The following is a 12,982-nucleotide window of genomic DNA, read 5'->3' as shown; positions in this document are numbered from 1 at the left end:
CCCTGTATACCTCCATCCAACATCAGAAGGGAGTGGAGGCCTGTAAAGAATTTTTAAACTTCGATCCTGACCTCAGCACCGAACATAATAACTTTATTTGTGAACTCATGACGTTCATCCTTACACACAACTATTTTAAATTCTTGGATGACTTACAGACAGTCGGGACAGCTATGGGCACGATTTTCGCACCCAGTTTTGCGAATCTTGTGATGGGTAGTTGGGAACAACGATATATTTATAATCCTAACCCATACTCAGAGAATATAGCTCTCTACAAAAGGTATATTGATGATATCATAATAGTATGGACTGGTAATACGGAATGCCTTAACCGTTTCCTTTCCTATTTAAACAGCAATGAGTATAATCTTACATTCACTGCGAAATTTGACACGTCACAAGTTGAATATTTCGATCTAATCCTTATGAACACAGGCAATACCGTAACTACTAAAAACTTTATTAAAACTGTGGACACTAATAGCTACCTGCACTTTAGAAGCGCACATTTAAAGAAATGGAAGACAAATATCCCTTTTTCGCAATTCCAAAGAATTAAAAGAAACTGCAGCAACAAAGAAAACTGTAGAGAGCAACTGTCGATCTATGCAGACAGATTCAAAAAGAGAGGCTATCCTGATGAGCTAGTGAAGGGAGCAATAGAAAAAACTCAGGAGATCAATAGATCAGGGGGTAAATGTATCAATATGCGGGTTCTTCAACACCCGCGTGTTCCGCCTCTTCCGCGATTAAATTTCAAGCGGCGCTGCATTGTAAAGGGAAGTTAACCCTTTACAATGCAGCGCCGCTTGAAATTTAATCGCGGAAGAGGCTGAACACGCGGGTGTTGAAGAACCCGCATATTGATACATTTACCCCCAGATCTCTTAAAGTATCATGAAAAGGAAGACAGGAAGGATCAGGTGTCTTTCATTACACAATTCAATAGTGGAGAAACAAAAATTAGATCCACTATTTCAAAACATTGGAGCATTCTTAAAAAAGACCCCATATTAAGCAATATCCTTCCGGCCAAACCAGTAGTCATCTTTAAGAAAAATAAAAACCTTAAGGACCTCCTAGCCCCAAGCATGCTTACAAATGAAAAACCGACCTCTAATCTTTTTTCAGCTATAAAAGGCTCTTACAAATGCAATCACTGCAATATCTGTAAATTTGGCAACTCGCAAAAAAGAACCTTTAATAATTTTGACAATAGCAAAGAATATCAGATTAAACACTTTACAAACTGCCTCACCACTTCGGGGATCTACCTATTAGAATGTACGTGTGGTCTCAAATATGTGGGGAAGACCAAACGACCATTAAAGTTAAGAATACAGGAACATGTAAGGAATATAAAAAACAAAATAGAAAGCCACTCAGTATCACGCCATTTCCAACAGAAGCATAACTCTAATCCCAGTGAACTCAGCTTTAGAGCTATCGAAAATGTCACATTGGGTCCAAGAGGAGGTGCCCTAGATAAGAAACTCTCAAGATGAGAGATGTTTTGGATTTTTGAATTAGGAACTTTGACACCACGGGGTCTGAATGAGAACTATGAAATAGCTCCATTCCTCTAATAGTCATGTATTCCTTTATTGCACTGTTTTATGGTTGAAATTACTGTACCCCTGATACCTGGTGCTAGACATTCTTTTATATGTGCTATACTCTATTTATTTCCTAGGAGTTGCCTAGAAATAATCATATAATTTCTATGCAAATTATTTTAATTTTTATACTACTTGCTGCAATATACTATATCCAGTTATATGCATTTGTACATTTTTATATGTCTATTTTCTTGTACATGCCTTTTATACATTTACTCATAATAATATTACTTTTAATATATATATATTTTTTATATATTTTTTATCTGTTATTAAGAGATATAGCTATAGTTAATCTGATTTATATAACATTTACCTATGTATATACATGTTTGTATAGTGTATAATTTATATATGTATGCACTTTATTGAGGGGTCACTCTCAGTGCCCTTATCAAATATGGCCACCATCTATCTCTCTATGGAAAAAATGCCCACACTTATAATCTCTAGTACTTGCCACCTTAAATGGCTGTAATACACAAGTCCCGTTCACTAGGGCACATGTAGAAGCCCCATTAGTAACTATCCTTCTTGTACTAAGAGAAGAAAGAAGGAAGGAAGAGGGAGGAAAGGAGGAGGAGGGAGGAGGAAAAAAATAAATAATTTTTTTCCCCCCCATGAGCACTTACTTTCGGTTTCGCGGCACCCGCGATGTCAGCGCAAGATGGCACCGCACACTATCACTATAAATTACACCTGTGCACATATGCATTCAATTCTTCCTGATGAAGTTCTCTGTTTGAATGAAACGCGTTGAGGCCTTTATTACTACACTATCCTGGTATACACCACCACACTCTGGGAGCTATAGATCCTATCCTACACTGAGCTTTTGTATGGAGCTTATGGAGGGACGTCTATAAGTACCACCAGGAGATGTGACAATTTACCAGCAATCCTGCCTATATATTACAGATAAGCTTTTATATTTTATCTGCATTGTGAGTTTGCATTTTATAAATTTATCTGTTTGTTAAATTTTCTATAAAATACTACACCATATGGCTTGTTCATATATTCTCTCCTAATGACGAGCGGATGAGATTGGTGTTGCGGCTGTGTTTATTATTAGAACATACTATATACATTTCCATATTACTGCGGCTGAGGGAGACATGATGGAGCATCATATGTCGGGATGACCTAGGAGCCACGATACAGATAAGCGGTTTTTATATTTCTATCTGGTACGCACACCATCTTATTACTTACTGTATGATGTTTCAGTTGTTACACGCTGATTAAGTACCGATTTTCGGCCTATTGGTATATGAAGACCTTTGCGGTGTTCTATATAGACATTTATTGGATATATTGTCTGGACTGTTCTGTGCTTATTGTGCATTGTACAACTATTTGTCATTTATATTCTGTATACACTTGAAGGCGCCGTCCTTCTTTACCCATTGTACTATTTGTTTTCGGACTTACCATCCGTTTTTGAAGACTGGCTGCCACACACATACCTGTGGAGTTGTATTTGTCTACTTAATTGTCTTTATACCTTATGGATAACATTACAACATTGGGTTAAGCACCATCTAGATATCTTGTCCTATTTCTATATATATATATATATATATATATATATATATATATATATATATATATATATACATATATATATGTATATATATATATATATATATATATATATATATATATATTTGCAATGCATTGCACTAACAACAAAGAGTAGCCACTAGTCTGTGAAAAGTCTATTTGAAATTAAAAGCAATTGATCAGCAAACTATTGAAGCTGACTATTCTCTACAGAACTGCTTGACAATAGTGACAGCATTTATTGGTTTCCTATATACCTGGTTTACCCTGAGCGCTGTTTTCTGAGCAGAGCACCGCAGCTAACCTCTTCCCTACACACTGTCTGTTTTAAAATGGCACTTGAGAAAAAGAGGGAGGGCTATATATGCCCCTTCAAGCACCACCCTCCTTTTAAAGCTTCCAGTCTGTTATTCTAACCCAATCAGCATGACAGAATGATCTCCAGCCTTGTACTTGTCATCACTCTCACCTGTGTTAACGAGAGAATCATTGACCTGATGTCAGCAGGCTCTTTTGCGGCAGGGCTGAAATGCAGTGGAAATGTTGTTTTGGGATAAAGTTCATTGTCATGGCAAAGAGTATATGAGAATTGCCATAATAAAAACTGAGGCAGCAGACTAATATTTGCATCATTCTCAAAACTTTTGGCTATGACTGTAGTTGATAATGTAAATTTGAGATGTCCACCATGTATTTTTATAATCAGAACAAATAGGTACGAGTCGATCTTAGAAATCAGCTTAATTGCATATATATAGAAATGACATATTGACCCAAATAATCAATATTTTCTAGGGATATGTTATTGGGATGTTTCATATCTACATGTAGGTACATTTGTACTTTGTTGAGAAAACTTATGGTCTGAATTTCGCACCTATTAACATACCCACAGCCCTTTATTGTTGTGGCCACATGGAGCAGCATGTTTAAAAATTTACTGTATGTTATTAAAAATTGTGACATTGATGGAGACCAAAAATGTTAGGGAAAATGTCCATGTTCTTGCACCCTCATTCTATTTCTGTATTTCTCCTTGTATTTTAATAAACATGTTTGTGATGGGATAAATTGTCCTGAGGTTATTGTCAATACATTGTTTTTAATTCATATAGATGATTTCAAATAACTATTCATTAAATTTTACATTCATGATAGAATACTTAATTTGCAGTAATTGCAGCTTTGTATACGTTTAGCATTTTATATTTTGAAGATATTCAGGTATAATTTTACCCATGATTCCTCTAACTCTTCTTAGATCTGCAATTGGCTTTTAGGGCATTTATTCCTGACCTCATGATAAAGCCAATCCATCAAGAGCTCAATAGGGTTATAATTTGGTCATTGTGCAGGCCAGTTCATCAAAGACTGTACTCTGGCTCCCTGTTACTTCTCCAAATAGATTTTGCATAGTTCCGAAGTCTGTTTATGATCTTGTCCTGCTGCTTGCTGAAATTTCACTAATCAAGCACTGACCGCATGGGTTGTAATAGAGTGGAAAACCGTCATTTTTCTTGCACTCTGTGTAAATCCTTCTCCTATCTTACTGTCACCAAAAAAGCCCCATCCCATTACATTTCCTCTGCCTTTGATAGAAGGCATCAAGAATTCTACCAGCATTCTTTTATTTGCTCTACCTCTGACATATGTTCTCATCTTTGGGACAAACACCTCAAACTTAGACTCATCGGTCCATAATGCTCTTTTCCAGTCATCCACCACCCAATGACTGTGTTCTTTTGTTTATTTTAAACTCTTCTTTACTACTTGTCAGTTTCATATATGGCTTCTTCTTTGCAACTCTTCCAGCATTCCTGAGTCTTCTTTTTACTATTGCAAATGACAATGTTACTTGGCGTGTACTAGTTAAGGAAACTAAGGACATGTATGGTGACTGTTTCTCAAACTGCAGACTCTAATGTACTTATCTTCTTGTGCAGTTGTGCATCTGGGCCTTACACTTCTTTTTCAGTCCTGTTTAGATCCAGTATGTGCTTCCACTCAAGACAGTATTGGTCACATTTGTATGAAATCTTCTTGGCAATCTGATGCATAGGAAAGCCATAATTTCTAAAAGCAACAATAAACGGATGTGTTGAGAAAGCTGGTTTGTTTTGCCAGAATTAAACTTTAGAAATGTACCCTGGAGTATTGGCTGCTGAAAATGGGTGATTTAAGTATCTTATAAACTGCTAATATCCTAGGATTTTCATGCACAACAGCCTGTAGAGTTTAGAGAATAGTTAGCATAGCAAATACATTTAGGGCGTGATTCATGTTTGTTTTAAAAAAAGAGGACGGTATAGGAGTAGTTCCGACCGTATTTAAATCAAAGTGGGTCTCAAGATGCAATTGTACACATACACTTGTGCAGTATAGGCATTAATAAAAATATGTATTTAAATGAATGATACGGCTAAAAGCAAGCATACTTACTGTACATGGCCTATGTTTGTCCGTCTCTTCTCTCCCATGTTTCACCCTTCAAGTCGTAAGTTGTCGAAGTGACATTTGCATTCAGACATGATTGTATGCAATTGTGTTCATTGGTGAAAGGTCTGTTTCTGGACATGTGCAGAGCTTTTTAATGCAAGATACTCTATGCAAATGGACATACATCAGAGAATGAATCAGTGAGCAGCAGCTTTATGAGTAAAACTGCCTTGTTAATGAGAGAGGTCAGAGGAGAATGGCCAGACTGGTTCAAGCTGACAGAAAGGCAACAATAACTCAAATAGCCATGTGTTACAACAGTGGTATTCAGAAGATCATCTCTGAAGGCACAGCACATCGAACCTTGAAGTGGATGGGCATCAGCAGCAGACCACACCAGATTACACTCCTGTCAGCTAAGATCAGGAAATTGAGGCTACAATTGGCACTTGATCACCAGAACAGGGCAGTTGAAGAAAAATTTCACCTGGTCTGAAGAATCTCGATTTCTGCTGTGAAATGTGGACAGTGGGGTCAGAATGTGGTGAGAACAGCATGAATGTATGGATCCATCCTGTGTTGTGTCAATGGTGCAGGCTGGCGGTGGTAGTGTAATCGTATGAGGAATGATTACTTTGCACACATTAGGCCCCTCAATATGCTTAAATGTGACAGCCTACCTGAGTATTGTTACTAAACTTGTGCATCCTTTTATGGCTAATGTCTACCCATCTTCTAATGGCTACTCCAGCAGGATAATGTGTCATGTCATGTCACAAAACTCACGTCATCTCAAGTTCCACAAACATGACAATAAGTTCAGTGTACTCCAATGGCCTGAACAGTTACCAGATTTCAATCCATTCCGTTACCAGATCTTCACTCTGAAGCATTGTGAATATTTTGCCCTATTAAATTCCATTTAATAATGTTTTGTCATTGTGTTCTTAATAAATTCATGTGGTGAATAAGCTTAGACATACACCGATCATCCACAAAATTAAAAAAACCTACTTAGTATTGTGCAGGCCCTCTTCGTGCCACCAAAGCAGTTCTGGCCCATGGAGACATGTACTCTACAAGACCTCTTAAGGTGTCCTGTGGTATCTGCCACCAAGATATCAGCAGCAGTACCGTAAGTTACGAGGTAGGACTTCCATAGCTCGGCCTTGTTTGTCCAGCACATCCTACAGACGGTGGTAGTCAGTTTCCCGATGACTACGATAACGACAAGAAGGACACTGACATAAAAATCACGATGACCATCAATGTGATGGTGAATAAATATCTACATACCATTATTTAGATGAACTGGATCTCCGGTAGCAGTTATAACTGTCAGCTGTAAATTTGCGAATAGAGAAAATCCGTCCACTGCTAACCTCGCCATTTACAGTGGTCACAGCGCTTTTAAGATGCAATGGGGGGACCCGGTGCCTCTATAATGTATTGTAGCGCCATCACAATTTTGCCCTTGCCAAAGTCGTTCAGATCCACACACTTGCCAATTTTTTCTGCTTACAACACATCAACTTCAAGAACTGACTATTCACTTGCTGCCTAATATATTGACAGGTGCCATTGTAGTAAGATGATCAATGTTATTCATTTCACTTGTCGGTGATTTTCATGTTACAGCTGATCAATGTAAATAGTGCTACACAACTGAAATATAGGGTATTATTTGGTTAACAACAACTCTGGTTGATTTCATCTGTAGATATAAATGTAGAGAGATCTTAAGAGCTCCTGCAAAGTGCTAGCTTTGAAAATAACTCTTGGTGGCGGCAGTTTGGACACAAAGGGGCATATTCAATTGTCCGGGTTACTCTCTAAAGTAATGCGACGTTGAAAGTATTACCGTTATCACGGTAATTCTAAGCCTGAAATATGGATCTGTAATATGGATAGAGAAAGATGTTAGTAAATATAATTAAAAACAGAAGCTTCACAATGAAATGATTATATAGAAACTAAGGACCTAGAGTAGAATGCAATTTTGCGGTCTGAACGTAAATGTAAGAATTCTGCCACAGAATTGCATTCTCACCTGTGTGTTTTGAGTTGCATATCCTAACCTCAAAATACAGTGTAAAAATGTGGTCACATCAATATATACTTTACATGTATCTTGATGTGGCCACATATCTAGATAAGCCTATCAACCTTTTCACAAAGTAATAGAGAAGTGATCACTGACCACAGATAGAGCATGCATTTTGCATTTATCACTTCCAATAGGATAAATAAATACCTCTTACATCCAGTTTTAGTAAAAGGAGTTACATGTATATAAAAACATAATTCTATTTGATATTCTTGCTCCTCACCAATCTCAGTATTGTACAACTGCATTCTTCCCATAATTGCTTTACCATATTGATAGCTCATGAGAGCAAACTGAATTGCAGTTGTTTGTTTTTTTAATTCAGGAAACCTTATATAAGGCTACTTAAATATGGCTACTGAGCTTGTCCATGGTCTATTTGTGCATCTAACGCGGGATCATACTATTTTGAAGAAGAGACTCCTTAGCACATGTCTTGCACAAGTGAAAACATAAACACTAAGCAAGGCCTGCTGTCACACCTGGTTTCCCTATATTATTCATTTAAACTTTTACATTATTCTATTAATATGCTGCTTGTTCAACCCTCATTCATGTTTCATAAAACTCCACACAGTAATAGGAAACTGCCTTTATTGTAAGAGCTAATTATGCTAATTAACTCTTTTTTAATAATTTGGTTTATGTGAGCACATACTTTCTCATTGTGTCCTACTTAAATAATTCAATTTGACAAAAATACTAATGGTTTCCTCAACCTCTGTGGTAATTTCTTGTAATTTAAAAGAGATGCAGGTGCAGGACTCCCCTAAATGAGGAATATAGATGTGAAATATCCCCCACTAGGATACTTGACCCATACATACCAACTTTCAAAACGTCTCACCTGGGAGATCCCGGTGGGTGGCCATGTGACAAGGGACAGGGTGTAGGAGGGGGTGTGGTGACGGCATTGAATAGCAGGGGCTGGGCCTAAGGTCGCAATTAAGCCTTGCCTCGTCATTCAATGCCATTATTTTTTGGCGAATCCGGGAGGTTTGTCTACTCTTCCAGGAGTCCAGGAAGAGTCCCCGAAATTCGGGACCCTCCCAGGAATTCCGGGAGAGTAGGCAAGTATGATTTGACTTCCTCAAAATAATCTTGTGTTTGAGGACTTCCAGCACATCCCGTAGTTACTATTCTTATCAAGATGAACACGGGGGTAAATTTGTCAAGCTGCGGGTTAAGAAAAGTGGAGATGTTGCCTACAGCATCCAATCAGATTCTATCTGTCATTTTGTAAAATGTACTAAATAAATGATAGCTGGAATCTGCTGCTATAGGCAACATTTCCACTTGTTCAAACCTGATGTGCCATTTGGAAAATGCTCTTAGGGTGGCAGCACATGATTTTGAATGATCACCCTAGTTTTCAAGCTAAGACTTGAATAGCTACATTTGTGACATGTTAAAGTAAAGGGGAAACACTTCTCTGTAAGAGCACTTTAGCATCGGTTGTTTTCCCTTCATTTACATATAAACAAACTTTCCAAGGAAGCAATGGACACATAATGCTTTTCATGCTGTCATTGATCGGAGGGAAAACCCTCCAGTGCTATCATCCTTAATGTATTCACTCATTTATTCAATAGCCTCTTATGTGGAACAGTAGTGAACAATAATATAGTACATATCCCACAGCATTTGCTTTTGCTTCCTTAACCACTTTGACTATGAGTCTGAGTATGGCAAAACTTGAGGTTAGCTGAGACAGCTTTTACTGGAGCTATTTTCATGATGTCAATTAAATATGTATCAGTAAGTTTTAGCAACTAGGAAAATGGCTATACTAAAATGCAAATTCACAGCACTGGAAAAGGTTATAATAATCTATTGTACAGAATATAATGTGTATTTCTGAACTCATGTGACTGTGTGCTAAAGAAATGCTTGGTCTGCAGTCTTACGCAAGTGCACCCGCATATTGTTACTCTAAGAACTGGGCTCTGTTGCAGTCAGTGTAAAACTTCCTGGTCCATGAATGATGTTACACTCTATGAATGCAGCCTTGCTGTGGTTCCGTGCAAAGTTTGTAACTTAAATGTTATATTAGCACCCTCAGTACTCTGTCCTTAAGTTTACTACCCACGCATTGTTAGTTCATTTAATGATACTGTCAGATTGCCTAACTCCAAAATACAAAGACAAAACTTAACTTTAAGCCTTTTTTAAATTTCCTGCAAGAGCAGTTCTGTTTACTTGTTGGGTGTTCAGTTTTGCCAGTCCTGTAGCATTCTTCTTCTCTCGTTCCTCAGCATTAAAAAAAAAGATCACATACCTTTGCAAATCATAAGCTGTAACTTTACCCCAAAAGTAGCGGGTATACGTTTATTAGTACATTAAAAAAAAGTTTGTTAATATATATCTATTACTCTGAATGATACTGCCTAGGATTAAAACTATTAGTTTGAGGCTATTTGCTTTACCTTGAGAGAATTCCCTCTTTGAGACAAGTGATAAACTGTCTTCGTAGAACCCCTTGGGGGTAAATGTATCAAGCTGAGAGTTTTCCGGCGAGTTTGAAAAGTGGAGATGTTGCCTATAGCAACCAATCAGATTCTAGCTATCATTTTGTACAATGTACTAAATAAATAATAGCTAGAATCTGATTGGTTTTTCAAACCCGCCGGAAAACTCTCAGCTTGATACATTTACCCCCAAGATGCTGAAAAGAAGCCCTTGTTGGACCCCTATAGTCTCCATTACTAGGATGTCTAATAGTGCCACCATGTCTTGAAGGATACAAGGCAAACACTTCTTCTGCCCTATTATTAAAACTGCTCTGTATTTCTAAAATAGACATTAGAAATAAATGCTGAAAATAGTGCTTTCACATTGCGACAGAAGAACCTTAACCGATGTATGCATCCAACAAATTTAAAGTCCAAGAATAAATTGAAATTTAAATTAGTATCATGCCCCTGACTTTATCCATCTCTGCATCATTATTATGTTAAACAGATAGGATTTGAAATAGTGGACCCATAAGGATGCCCTCTTGATGCTGTTATGACATTGAGTAAAGAGCACCTGTATTTATTAACAGTCATGATACAAGCTGAAATGACAGCAGGAAAATTATTTTACATTAAGCAGTGTTAATTAAAATGTATCAATATTCTTGAAGTACTTGGCTGATTTTTTAGACAAATCTGACTCCGTGTACCCATTTCCATTGTAACAAATGTGAAACGTTTGTAAATTTATAGTTTATTTTTTTTACAGGATTTCTATTTCTAAGAAATATTTTCTACAATGAAATTACTTTTATGTTTACTATGAAATCTATTTTATTTCCTGCTCTTTTTATTTCAGGGCTGCAAAGTTTATTTAAAAGTTACTAGTACTGGCCTTGAATATATTTATCTGAGGCAGACATATTTCTACAGAAACAATTTTCTATAGCTTTGCACCATACTGAGCTGTCACATATTTCATTTGAAGGAAGAACAGGTCTGCAAGGATTATAAATCCCTGGGTAAAATGCAGTGAGATCTAAAATTCAATACCACAATGTGGAGATATTCCGTATAATACACTGTCGATTATCAGGTAGGGTTTTCAGCAGGGCCGGACTGGGACTAAAAATCAGCCCTGGCATTTATATCGCACAGGCCCACCTGTGTTCATGAGCAGGGAAAAAAACGTGCGCTGCAGCGCAGTGGCTGCGCCGCCAAGGGCGTGGGTACATTATGTTGGGGGCGTGGTCAAAATGGTGTGTTGATACATACATTATAATAAAACAATACATATATCAGGCCCTCCCCATTCACATCACACCACCCCTTCAGACACATTATGACACCCCCAGCCCACTGTACCTATCTATGCTTCTGATCCGTCAGGGTGGGAACTTTCTCTTAGTCTCATGAGATTAATAAATCTCATGAGACTTAGAGCTCCTCGGCTTGCTCTGCAGTCTGTGCCCTGTCCGGGACTGGGAGCACAGATCCCTCCTGCTGACCAGAACTGGATTAAGGCTCGGGGGGCCAGGACACTTAAGTCAGGGGGGCTCCTATGATGTAATATGGTTATTAGACACATTTTCGACAAATACACAGTCAATACTGTGTGCACTACTGTTAGGTGCACACAGTTCTACCTTCACAAGCAGCACAGTGTGAAGCAGGACATATCTCCCAACTGTTCTTGTAGTCAGACCAAATCCTGACTAAGCGGGACAGTCACCCACCAAATTCAGGACAGTTGGCAGACTGTCCTGGTCTCTCCTACCTGTCTTGTCATGGTCATCACTTGTGGCTGCTGGTGTCTTTAGATCCGTTGCTGCTTGTCTGGATCCTGGGATGTTGGATGGCCTATTTGGAAAAAAAATGAGTACATTAAATTTAGAAAACTTCAACCAGCACCGCTGTTAAATTAATATAGCACCCACATTTGAAAATTAGGCCTCCCTCCAGCCTCAACATTAAAATACTAGTACTTACATTTGATAAATTCATCTATTTCCCTCCAACTAACCCTGACATTAAATTAATAATATTCCCATTTAATAAATAAACCTATTTCCCTCCCTCCAAACGACCCAAGCTAGAAATTGACATTCAATTAACAGCGCCCAAACCACGCCAGCATTAAATTAAAAATCCAATCAATTTAAAATCAACTCCAATTCATCTTAAATTGATAGGCCACACTATTAAATTAAATTGCCCCACCATCACCCCACAAATAAAATAGCACCCAATAGTTAGCCCCCCACCTTCAATTCACCATTAGATTAATAGCCTACCTCTCACATTATATTAAGACCCCCCCTGACACTCACACATTATAGTCATACACCGGCCCTCACACACACATTATAGTCATACACCGGCCCCCACACACACATTATAGTCATACACCGGCCCCCACACACACATTATAGTCATACACAGGCCCCCACACACACATTATACACATACACCGGCAACCACACACACATTATAGTCATACACCGGCAACCACACACACATTATAGTCATACACCGGCCCCCACACACACATTATAGTCATACACCGACCCCACACACACATTATAGTCATACACCGACCCCACACACACATTATAGTCATACACCGGCCCCCACACACACATTATAGTCATACACCGGCCCCCAGACACACATTGTAGTCATACACTGGCCCCCACACACACATTATAGTCATACACTGGCCCCCACACACACATTATAGTCATACACCGGCTCCCACACACACACATTATAGTCATACACCGGCCCCCACACAC

This window comes from Mixophyes fleayi, chromosome 1 (genome assembly GCF_038048845.1).
Source record: "Mixophyes fleayi isolate aMixFle1 chromosome 1, aMixFle1.hap1, whole genome shotgun sequence".
In the NCBI taxonomy this organism is placed as follows: domain Eukaryota; kingdom Metazoa; phylum Chordata; class Amphibia; order Anura; family Limnodynastidae; genus Mixophyes; species Mixophyes fleayi.
This window is presented reverse-complemented; position numbering follows the sequence as displayed.